General features: G+C 41.2%; 1 long non-coding RNA gene across 1 annotated transcript; it reads right to left on the reverse strand.

Moving 5' to 3' along the window:
* Positions 1 to 3,855: 3,855 nt before the first annotated feature.
* LOC309854475 lies at positions 3,856 to 7,381 on the reverse strand. The gene is made up of 3 exons (XR_014306247.1): positions 7,221 to 7,381; positions 4,705 to 4,900; positions 3,856 to 4,216 (listed from the first exon to the last, which is right to left on the reverse strand). It is a non-coding gene; the product is annotated as an uncharacterized lncRNA (long non-coding RNA).
* Between the last annotated feature and the right edge of the window lie 5,352 nt (positions 7,382 to 12,733).

Raw genomic sequence — 12,733 nt, forward strand, 5'->3', positions numbered from 1 at the left:
AGAAAAAGAACACAGAAAGGAAGCAACACGCGACAGCATGGGACGAAGGGGAAGACAAGCCGGCAGAGAGAGAGGATTTTTTTGTTTTGTTTTGTCTTGTTTTGTTTTGGGTTTTTGTTTTTTTAATTCCACAATATCAAGAGAAAGCAAACCAGACTGTCAAAGCAAAATCTGATGCCGCCGAGCACCGCGCTTGGCAGGCCTGGCGGCCGGGTCACGCTGTTTTATTTGGGCCGCCGTGCGTTCTACGGTGGGTCACGGAGCGGTCAGCTGCTCATCTCTGCTGTTGTTCCAAGTGGCCCACCCCAGCCACGATGGGAAGAAGGGAATGATTTCTTTAAGGAATTGGGCTATTTATAAAATAAATATAAAATCTCCTATCTATTATGCACAAATGATAGTGCAGGAGAGCTCCAGCGGCTGTCTATTTGCTGAACATCAGCCTCCCGTGCGGAGAAATTGCCCCGTACTGGGGAGAAACACAATACGGTTCACCAGAGACTTGGCTGCAAGGTAGAGCTGCTTGTCTGTGGGCAAGTAATGACTTGCGTTTTCAGCTGCTTCTTGGTAAGAGCTTTAGTAATTGGAATCAGTTATTCAAAACATCGCTAAATGTGATTTAAATGGCAAGGATTTAATAACAGAAAAAGAAGCCATTAAGGGGGTTCAAGCAGGGGAGAAGGGAATTCCGTTTTTTAGAGCAGAGGGAGAAAAATAAAGCAATTACTTGATCTAAAGGCCAGAAACAGGACTCCTGCTGTCAGGGAGAAATCAAATCTGTCAGCAATTAGTGGGATCTTAGGAGGTAAAGAACTCTCCAGTGTTGAGCAGTGAATAAGGGGTTAGCAATTATATGAACTGATAAAAGTGTTCTGGTTTCCAAACAGCAGGTTAACAAGCCTTACTTTTTTCATAACTTGATGCAGATGTGATGAGTCACACTTTATGATATTTTTCAGGGGTCCGCCAGGAAAGTTCCTTAATAAGCACATTGTGCGGCCTCTTTCCGTCTCAAACGGGATTTGTGCTACCTGGCCCCAAACGACAGGCTGGAAGGCATTTTGATAGCAAGGCTCTTCTTTAATTAGTAACTGGAATAATAATTTCCACAAACATGCAGTTTAAAAAAACCCACGTCCCTGCCCTACTCTTCCCGCGGGGTTGGTCATGTTTTCCGCGCAAAAAGAACGGCATCACACGATGTAAAGCAGGGCAGTGTTTCATTAAGAAATAAGTTAACTTTACTATGATACCCTCCTTATTATTTTGTTGTGTTGGGGAAAAAATATCTGTTACTCGTATTTATACACAGATGTGGCCCACAAAAGACTCTTAAGCGAGCTTTTTAAAAAATCGCTGTGTATTGATGTATGTGGTTGTGAAATGGTATGGTATGTGAAGTCATACCAGAAGGAAAAATCAATTGGTCTGTCACAAAAACAGTTACAGGGTTTTTAATTCCAAGATCTAGTATCTCTGCTGAGATAGCACTCAGATGTCAATTAAAAAAAAAAAAAAAGGTATATTTGAAATCAGGTCATTTGAAAAAGAAATCTCTTTGACCCACTACTATGGTCACCTGTTTATGTTTTCACTGACATGTATTCTGTTTTAAAGACATAAGGGAGCACAACTAGCCACAATTCTGCCAAGCAAGATCTCTCCTTATGCACACGCTTCTGACAAAAGAAAAAAACAAGGATTTTTCTTCTTCTTTTTTTCCCATAAGAAATTCAGTCTTAAGATATCTGGACATCGAGGACCTTCTTGCTTCTGCTCCAAGCTCTGTATAAACTAATTGTTAAACAAATTTTAATATCAATTGATGGATCTCAAGGGGATTTCTGTTTTGAGCAAAACTCCTCTGACCAGAAAGATCTTATCCCTCCTTTTTGGCATAATCATCGTCCTGGGTCTGCAGAGCTCCCACTGCCAAATAGCTAAGTGCCCTTAAAGGCCAATGATCATGGAACATCTGTGAAACCCAAAGTGACTCAGAAACGTAAGCCTGCCCAAGTGTAGCCTTAAAGGGAAGCCTTCAGTCTGGCTCTAAAATCAATGTAAGTTTTCTAATTTGTCTCTTTTGCAACACAGCTTTTGGGTTTATATTATTATTATATATTCTATATATTATTTTACTTTAGCATATCTTGTTCCGTTTTCATAAAAATTATATTATTTTTATAGGGGAAGGGAAGGAAAAATAAAATAAGACGAAAACAGAGAGGGAGGCAAACCATAGGACTCTTAAGTATAGGGAACAAACTGAGGGCTGCTGGAGAGGACCTGGGGGATGGGGTAACTGGGTAATGGGCATTAGGGAAGGCACATGATCTAATGAGCACTGGGTATTGATTGCAAAGGATGAATCACCGAAGTTCGCTTCTGAAACTAATAATACAAGATATATTAATTGAATTGAACTGAAGTAAAACATTTTTAAAGTAAAGAAAGAAAAAATACAGAAAAAATATTGTTTTATGCAAATTTACAAATAGTGTCTAGCAGACTTTGTTGGATACGTTTGAGGGGAGGACAGGGTATGAAATGGGGAGCGAGGGGACATCAGGTAGAGCAGCTACAGTTGTCGGCAGAGAGCTAGAGCCGTCTCTTGGAACTGCTGTCAGATACCCCCAAATCACACACCACACAGGCTCACAAAGATTCCATACCCTGATGCGCCTAAACGCACCAAGTGTATTCATTTGTGCTTATGTTTTCATTGCTAATAAACTGTGAAGAGTTTTAAAAAGATAAACAAGTGACAACGTGTCACTGACTTGTTAGTTCATATACACACATACATGTATTTAAATTTAGAGAAGTACAATTTTTGGAACTCCTTAGTTAATTCCTAATTTTTTTACCATCTCACTAACTGCAAAAGTCACTTAACTCCAAAGGGCAGGGAAAGCAACTGAGTTAAGTGGTAAAGATTAAAGACATCAGAATATATAGATAGATATATGTATGTGTATATATGTATATGTATGTATATATATATATATATATATATATATATATATATATATATATCCGGCACAGGCAATGCTCCTTTGGAAGAGTTTGCCTTGTATATCTGTGGTGTTTCTATGATGACTATCCCCAAATCCTTACAGCGAATCCATCCCTCCCTACGGGACCAGGCTGATGGGAGGCTGGATCTCATCATAGTGAGAAGGGAGTCAGAGTCCACTGCGTTTTAATGAGGGGACTGCCAGATTTTCTGATGACCTCACTCCATAGCGTTACCATGGACAGGCTGTACTTTCTTCGACAAAAAAGTCCTCAGTTTCCCCATCTGGAAGCAGTCATGACAACACTTAACAGAAGGTCCCTGGAGTTTTCTACAGCCGCTGGAAATGATAAAACAATAATATTACCACGACTTGGGAAAAAAATGGAGTAAATAATCCCTTAAAGGTAGGGAAAACAAATATGAGGCTCTTTCCAGGTTATAAGGTTATCCAGTAATACCGCATAGATTTTCCTCCACTAAGGTTTAGCGTCAATTCTGGTTTCTCATTCAAAACATCTGCAAAGGGACAGAAGCAAACAAGTGTCTGTCTTGTCCCGGTAGAATATCGTCATGAGACCCAAACATTTATTAAAAACAAGCTTCACGTGACATCATGGAGGAAGCTAAAGGTATTTAAGCGACATATGGGAGGACTTAATATTGTTCAGAGCAGTGTATAAAAAGCCCAAGTAAATATTCCACGCGACTCATCAAGTTCAGAGTTGTTGTCATCACGTCTTTACTAACAGCCATGAAAGCATCTTCGTTAGCCAGAGGTAAACACCAGGCAGTGTTCAAAATCCAGCTCCCACGCTTTGCGAATTGCCTGGGAGCAGAGCAGGTGCCGAAGTTGCTTCGCAGTATTCTGGCCTGCGGTTGCAGCTTCCACAGCAGGAGGAGGGGAGAACTCTACCGGAGCAACGACCCCTGTGTGGGTGCCAGGGACCCACTGCCGCAAAGGACCTCGACAGGATGGCGTGTGCCCTTCGCCCCAGGACCAGGCGTTCGGGTTGTCTGGTGATGCAGCGTGGTTGTCACCAGACTCGGAGATTCCGACAGCCCTGGGGGGATGCGTGTGGATGTGTCACTCTCCGCGCTGAGCTGGGTCCTGTTTGTATGAGCTTTCACAGATCGGCCATGGGTGAGTGTCAAGCAGGACCCAAGACCTTTGCCATATTATACATCGGAGTGTGTCTGCTGAATTAGAAAGTAAATCCTAGCAGTTTGCTGGTACAGGAGCCTTACTTGGCGGCAAGAGGACAAACATGAACTTCAATTTTTTTTTTTTTTTGAGAATTGGGGTAGGGAGACTTTAGGGATTTGGTATAAAAGGACTAATTTGGTATAAAAGCTAAATTGCTTCCCCCAGGTTAGTGGAGGAGTGGCCCTCTGCCTTTCACACTCCCTTCAAGTCCTGGGTTGGGCACCGGAGCAATTAGGACATTCCTTCTGTTAAAGGATATGATTGAACTCCGTCTTTTAATTTTGTGATTTTGATCTACTTGAATTACTGATTAATCAGCCTTCCAAATAGGCACTCTCCCACCTGCCTGGGGGCAAAGACTAAAGAACCCTGGTGTTTGCGGGCTGGATGCCACCATCCCTGTTCTTCCGGTCGGTACCGCGGGCTAGAAAGCAAGGTGCAACAACCCGGGCGCCTCCTTGCCAAACGAACTATTTCTTACCTTCTTTGTAGCCCTGTTGTTATTGAGGTCTGTTTCCTTCAAGTGACCTCAAACTTCACAGTCAGGCCTGGACAACAGCCTTGTAAGGTGTATTGCAGGTGTCCACGCTCTCTCTAAGGGGCATCTTCATACTGTTGAACTTTCATGACCTCACAGAGATGAGTATTTAAAAGCCACCTATACTATGAACTTTTCCCTATTTTAAGAAAAAAAAAAAAAAAGATTCTCTTCAGCACAGGAATTTGTTTTTTTATTTTATTTATTTTAAAATTTTTTTAAAAAGTTTAAATTTATTATTTATTTATTATTACTCTTACTAAGTATTACCTAGGGGGGGGGAAGCCTCTCCCCATTCAACAAATCTTAACTACAATGTTGGATAGCCAAGTGTAATTTTGCTGTTGTTGCTTATTTTGGACACATGTTATATATAAGTGGAAATGGCAGAAACTGTGAGATTAAACAAAGGGAATTAAATGTCATTGATTTCAGCTATTCTTTTAACATGAAACTCATGTTCCTAGTTTGTCTTCTTTCCTTTGGGTTGAATTCCTTTTAGTGTGGTTCTTATTGTGGATTTTTAATAGTCACAGATTCATATATGGCCTGGTGGCCCTTCCCCCTACCCCCAATATCTAAGAGATAATTACCAGAAAAATGGATCATTAGAGCTGGGACCTCTGAAGAATAAATGAGAAAATTTTGACGCAAAGTATGATTCATTGGACGTTATCCCAAAATCTTGTTGATAAACTTTCACGTAGTATTCAAGAACCCAGTTTAGGAGTAAAGACTGGAGAGGCTAATATAGTCACTGTCTCTTAACTAGTTCTGTGATCCTGGAAGAGACAGGACATTTTAAAAATGGGATCGGAGGGTTCCATGTGTTATGTTGCCGTTTGGACACAGCACTGGGGTTTTCTATTGGAATAGGGATATTCTACAATCCAGTATAACTCTTACATCCAGGGTATGTCCTTATTTCATCCATGTCCCTCCTCTCTCTCCCCCTCCGATCGTGTCCTGTATCGGTACTAATGGATGTTGTTCTGAGTTATGTTCATGATGAAGGAGCCAATGAAACAAAGCCCCATGGAACAAAAACTCTTTCGATGGAAGTTGGTTATGGTTCGTTAATAGCTTTGAAAAAGTGTGTTCAGAAACACATCATCTTGTCTTAGAGGAAGTAAAAATGAGAATGCTTCTTACCCTTCATTAACCAGTTTCTGGAACATTTCTATTTAGTCAGCAAGTTTTTAAAAGGGCGTTTTCAGAAAGGGGGAAATGCAAATTAGAGGCATTGGCCATTACCCAGAAAATAAAGGAACTGTCAACGAAAAATCTAATGAAATGCCAATGGCTCTGTGGACCAGACATTGATGGAGACTCACTGTAATGTCATCTGTGGAACTGGGTCAGGGGTCCATGTAATTGTTGAAACTTAGAAGAGAAAGTTTGAAACTGCCTTAAATGGAAACAAAGACAATTCTGCCTTATCTGAATTCCATCCTTTGGGTTGTGTCACATGCAAAGTACCAGAGTGACTGTAGTTTAGAGAATGTGTGAAAGACCGGGTGACCCCCGGAGGTGGGGACTACACTCCTGCATAGACTACACTATTGTAGTCTCCCACACGGGCGCAAAAATCCAAAATTAGTTAAAGTTTCACCACCTTCCAGTCATGTAATGTCTCTTATTACAAAAATTCATCATTGACTTACAAGTAATTCAAAATTATCTTGATTATTTTTTTCCTTTTCCCCAGTTGTGATAAGAAGTCTCGGCCAGTGTATGTAACCTCTCACCTTATTTCAAATACTTTTGATCCTGAGGACATACTTGTGAAGTCACTGAATGAAGTTAAGGCTGTGACTTGTGGCTATCAAATGAAACAGGACTCATTTGGTGGCGATTTTTGTTTTTGTCTTGTTTTATAATTCAGCTTACAGTTATCACTGTCTTTGACTTTATCAGTACCATGTTCCTACCAGTTGACCCAGGACACCATAACCTCACCTAGAGACTTTTAGAGTTATCTCGAGACTTTGTGTCCCATGTTAAATTTGCTATGGCACAATGATCAGTAAAATCAATCCCAGAAGATCCAGGTTCTAGCAGAGGTTCTACGACGGTCCTACTCACACAGAGCAAACAATTCTCCATGCTACGGGTTCCTATTCGCAGAATAGAGATAATATTACCCAACACATCTATTTGACAGGTTTGTCATGATGAATTATCGTTGAGCTAATCGGCATGATTAACATAAATACAGTAGGAGATGGTATTTTTCAGATAATGAACAATGTAGACAACATAATGATAGTCTCAGGTCTCATTAGACATTTTACTTAACCAAGTCCTATGATATACTATTCTCCTTTTTATGTGATACTAATGCAAAGTCCCTAGTGTTCTTGCTTCCCCAAAGTCACATAAACTTAATCAATGGCCATCCATCCCCATTTTTTTTTCCTACATCAAAGCCCTATCAAATTTTAGCAATTGTCACATACCGACTGCTCTCGGGGTCTGTTGCCCCTGCACACGTAGCCCATCTCCAGCGCGAACACCACGCAGCAGTGGTGGTCTTTGTGCCTTTCTCATTGTTATTCTCGGGTGCCGTAGTCGCTTGAATACTCGAGCAGGGGAAGCAACGGTCCCAGCGTCAAGTCAGTTTCAGCTCTTGAGATCTGAAAGGCAGCCACTTGGAGTTCATTACACATTTCTACTCAACACTCCTGCCTTAACATTGGAGTGCACAAGAATCCCAAACTCATTTTGGCTGCGTGACAAGGCCTGTTTTCTGCCTGGATGCCCAGGTCTCTCTTTCTTTCTATTGTCTCGGGTTGGTGTCCAGGAATAAAGGATACTTAACATTTAAAAAGGCAGAATTATTTGCAATGAAAATACTTCCCGCTCACTGGCATTCCGAGAACTTTAAAGACTCAAATGAGGACAGTCACTTCCTCTGGAAGCATATTGATTTTTATGCATCTTTTCCGGAAAAAGAAAAAAAAAGTTATCTCTTTGTGTACCTTTGCTCATCATTATTTATGTTCCCAGAACATGAGAACTTGGCAAAAAAGAGAATTTCTTAATGTGAAAAACTCTTTATGGAGCTTTAGTGGGGCTTTAATGCTTATATACCTGGACGAATCTCTTTTCTGTATGAAGACAGAAACCTTTTTCTCAAGCTTCCTGTGATCTTCACACTGGAACAATGAGCAGAACCCTGTGAACACATAAATGTCTTTAAATATGTCTTGGCATTTTTGTTGTTGATAAAGGTAATCGACTAGGAATTAATTCACTTCCATACTGTTTATTGGGCAGGGAAAGCAATAGTACTGTGAGCTTTAATAAAGCCCAAATGCCTTTGCTTTTCTGTTTTAAGTGCAGCGTATCTAGAAAGTATTCTTTGTAGTAGTGTGTGATTTAGAGACTGTATGTCTGTCAGCTTCAGAAAAAGGAGAGGCATTTAACTGCTTCTTTTGAAAGGCTGAACAGCAGTGGTGGGCTTAGGGAGGGGGGCGGGAACAAGGCCCGCCTGCATTTTTGAGCGTGTGTGCGCGCGTGCGCGTGTGTGCGTGTGTGCGTGTGTGCATGTGTGTGCGTGGGCATGTGTTCCTGTGCATTGTTTTCCACAGGGAAAAACTAATCTCTTGGCTTAGATCCACCTTCGTATTAGCCTCAGTGCTTTCTCTCCCTCCTTTACTCTAAATCATTATTAAGTTTATTACTTCTTTTTTCTTTTGCTGGAGAAGATTAATGGCTTTCCCTGGGCAGAGGGAACTCGGCAGAGCCCAGTGGCTCTATAAATAGCACCTGCTGCTAATTCTCCAGTGCCTGGTATCTCCCCAACACATCTTGGTCTTTAAACAATTTGTTCAGAAGAAGAAAGCTAAGGGTCACTGTGCACTCTGGTGTTATTCAAAATGTGTTTTATGGATAGTGGGTTTTTCTCCAGGAAGTTTGGCCTGGCGGGTCCTTTAGAGAAACTGGGCGTCCTGGCACTTCCCCGGGGAGGCATGCCTCACTAACCAAGCTTGTAAGGATATCACAGAACCTGTTGGACCTGTGAGGGTGGCGCCTTGCTAATAGCTTTTGCCATTAACTTCCCCCTCTTTTTTCTAATTTCTTCTTTCTCAAGAGGTTTCAGGCTCAGCTGAACTGTTCCAATAGCCCGGGGGAGATGTGACTTCATGGAGTTATAAAATGAAAAGGGAAAATGCTGGGAAAATTGCAATGCTAAGGTTCAGTAACTTGTGGTTTCAGAAAATGGAATGCCTCTGGGCAGCACAGATTGCAGGAAGGGCCACAGTCATTGTTTAAAAACCACCTTCACCTGTAAGGGTGGTGATAGGAACAAGAGAGCACCTAAACTCTAGGGCACATAACAGGTGTTCAAGTCTTTGCTGAATGAATGGATGAAAGGAGGGATATTTCTTGTTACCAGAAATGTGCCCCTCTGATGAGCTGAAGTCAGGGCAGTTGCAAACAAAGTAGTGAGTTAAGGAGGCCATGTCACATGTTGACGTCAAAAAAGGGGGGTGGGGAAGAAGTTTTCCCTTCTCTGCTGTTCAGTTATGGCCCTCCCACAGCCTCTCCTGGATAGACCAGATCACCAGCAAGAAAGAGCCAGTCATGCTGAGTATTTTGCTACTTACCTTGATGAAACCACTGAGCTGTATATTTGGTATGTGAAATGCAGAGTTTCTTTTTAATAAATATCTTCCATTGTGATTCAATATTGACATGTTACCTTGAGAGCAGTCAATTCTTTCTCCTTTACATGTTTAATGAGAGACCCATGAAAGATCCAAGGATGTTGCCCAGACCTTGAATTTGGAAAACTAGGAAGTTTCACTCTTTGTGTATCGGCTTACTGCATGGATTCAGAGCAAGTGTTCTCTTAGAACATTCTCTTAGAGTTGGACTCCCAAGACAATCCCAACTAACCTTTAGGTTGAGGATTTTATTCACTCTTGTCATGGATGCAGTGCAAACATTTTCTCACCCTCTTTATTTCATCAGTATTATCAGATAATTACACAATGTCCTCTTGGAGCGGAGAGCTAGCTCAGAGACAGTTTAAAATAATAACTGCCTCGTGCAGATGAAGAAACTGAGGCCTGGGGAGATGAAGTGCCCTGCCCAAGGTCACTCGGCTTGTCAAGAGCAAAGTTGACCTGGAACGGGAGCTTCCTGTCTGCCTGAGTCACACACTCCCATTATAGCCTGTTGTCCTTCAAAGCTCACAGCAGGAGCTATGTCTTGGTTTCCACGATGGCAATGTCAATTCCTTAAACCAATAACTTTCAAACCTTTAAAAAAGAGATCCTTTCACATACTCTATTATACCTATGTAGGTAAGAAATGGAAATGCCTTGAAGTGACAGAGGTAGGCCTAGGAGAACCTGAAGCTCCTCCCACTAACGCTTCACCGTCTTCTGTCACCACCCTGGGCAGTCTCTGAGACCAATCCAAGGAACCCAGGAGGTCAAAAACTTAGTCTGAAATATCACTACTTGTGCACAAGGAAAACCACCTTCTATCTATCTGCACAGAAGAAGAGTTTTCAATCAAAGGAGCTTTCAAATGCTTGGCTCCATCACCTTGAAAACCACCAATCAAGGACTCACAGAACAATACTATCTCCAGAGAACACAAAGCTTGGCACATCTTGTCTGTTTAATAAATGTTGCTGAATGAATAAATTAAGAAGGATAGCAATTCAATCCCTCAAAAGACTTAATTAGCTATCATTGTCTATTACTCTTTTCCTCTCCTGCGTTGCCCAAATGTATCCTATATACCTCTGCTAACACACTTTTTTTGTTGTTGTATTTGGCTTCATCAATACTGTTTCTCCTTCTGGACTTTGAGGTCCTGGAGAACAGAACCCTGGAGTCTCATACTAGGACATACTGGGCACAGAGAAAGCTTCTGTAAGAGCTTCTTGGTAAATAAAGACTAATTAGAAGTACATCAAACCTTTCATGCTAAAGCAGAGGTTTTTGACCTTGGTATTATTTATATTGGGGACTGGATAATTCTTTGTTTGGGGGACTGTCCTCTGTATCATAAGAAGTTCAACAGCAACCCTGGCGTCTCCTCACACTTGCCAGTAGCTGCTTCCCTCTTCCCCAAGTTGTGACAGCCAAAAATGTCTCCAGGCATTGCCAAATGTCCCCTGGTGGGCAAAATCTCCCCTTATTGGGAACCACGGAGCTAAAGGAAGTCATATTTTCTTTCCTCTGAGTTTCTGTTTCTGATGGACACAGTCTGAGACAAGGCCATTCTAAAATGCAAAATGATTTGGTAAGTAAAAATAGGGAATGATATTGTTCCAAATCTTGGAATCTAAGAATAAGTATTGTCAGCCATTATTTCATTTCACCCTGCATATATTTTATTTTGAGGGAATTTTTGTGGAGAACACAGTGTTTGCTAGTTCGAGAAGATCATGTTCATCTCATAATGCCAATATTCTCTTGAGCCATTGGTCTGCAGTTGGCCAAATGCCACAGTTTCAGGATAGAGATAAAAAATGGCAGCTTCATATATTCTGTTGTCATCAAGAAGTTGGACTGGCAAACCAGTTGTTTTTTCCATATTGACCCCTCTTGGATGGTTTAGTGGAATGCCCTTATGATTTTAAACAGACGCCCAGCCCTTGTCCAGGTCTCTAAGGCTATGAGATTTAATGGTGCCTGTCTACCTTATCTTAGATGTTACATGATATCTAGTTGTCATTTGATACATCTTCTTTTATTTGAGAGAAAGGAAATGTCATTGAGTATTGGTTCTTAGTAATGGAACTAGCCCTTTCCATTTCAAATGTAATCAAAAGTTTAAAGAGCCATCTAAGAAAAATGCCCTATTTCTCCCTCCCAGCAACACATAAGCAAAAAACAGATGTACAAAACACAACTCTCTAAAATCAGCATCCTCAGCTTCACACTCTTCTTATCCTCAGCTTTAAAGTATCCTTTTCATATTGATCATTTCCCAATATCTAAATCTTGACAATTTATAGCCTGGATAGCCCCAACTCCTACAAGTTTCTGGGAGCTTTCTTTTCTCTTTTTTCAAATTAACTTAATTAGCATACAGTATATGAATAGTTTCAGCGGTAGAATTTAGTGATTCATCAGTTGCATACAGCACCCAGTGTGGGAGCTCCCTTTTTATTAACACCCAAATAAAATGACTGGGCAAATCCCTAATACTGCAGGCTCCTGAAGTCAAGCATTCCTATCCCAATATTTCCAGAAGTCTATCCATTCATGCATTCATTCAACAAATATGTATTGAGCATATAGCTTTTCCTCATCTTATATTGGGCTTATATCCCAAAATGCACTGAATATACCTAACCTATCAAATGCATTGCTTACCCTAGCCCACCTTAAGTGCATTCAGAACACTTCCATTAACCTACAGGTGGGCAAAAATCATCTAACACAAGGTTATTTTATAACAAAATGTTGATTCTTTCATGTAATTTATTGAACACCGTACTGGATGTGAAGTACAGAATGACTGTGTGGGGGCTGTTTACCCTAGTAGTCACAGGCTGACTGGGAGCTGTGGCTCACCGCTGCCCAGCCTCATGACCAGAAAGTCTCTGCATATTGCCACCCCAGGGAAAGATCAAAATTCAAGATTCAAAGCATGGTTTCTACCGAATACATATCACTTGGACACCATCATAAAGTAAGAATATTGTCAATCAAACCGTGGTAAGTCAGGAACCATCTGTACCATGTAACTACAATGTACTAGATTTCTCCTCCGGAGACCTCCCATTGACTTCCATCCTGCTTCCCACTGCTCACCTCTCTCCGTCTACTTTACCTCATGTCTGGTCACTGTGTCTTCTTCATTCTCCAAAGCAGCACCACTCAAGTCTGCTGCATGACAGTTGTAGAAGTTGATAATACTAGAGAAGATGACAATCTCTCACACAACAAGAAACTCATGAAAATTAAATAGGAGTCATCACTTTTTCTCCAAAGACTCT

Source organism: Mustela nivalis, assembly GCF_964662115.1.
Source record: "Mustela nivalis genome assembly, chromosome: 2".
NCBI lineage: Eukaryota > Metazoa > Chordata > Mammalia > Carnivora > Mustelidae > Mustela > Mustela nivalis.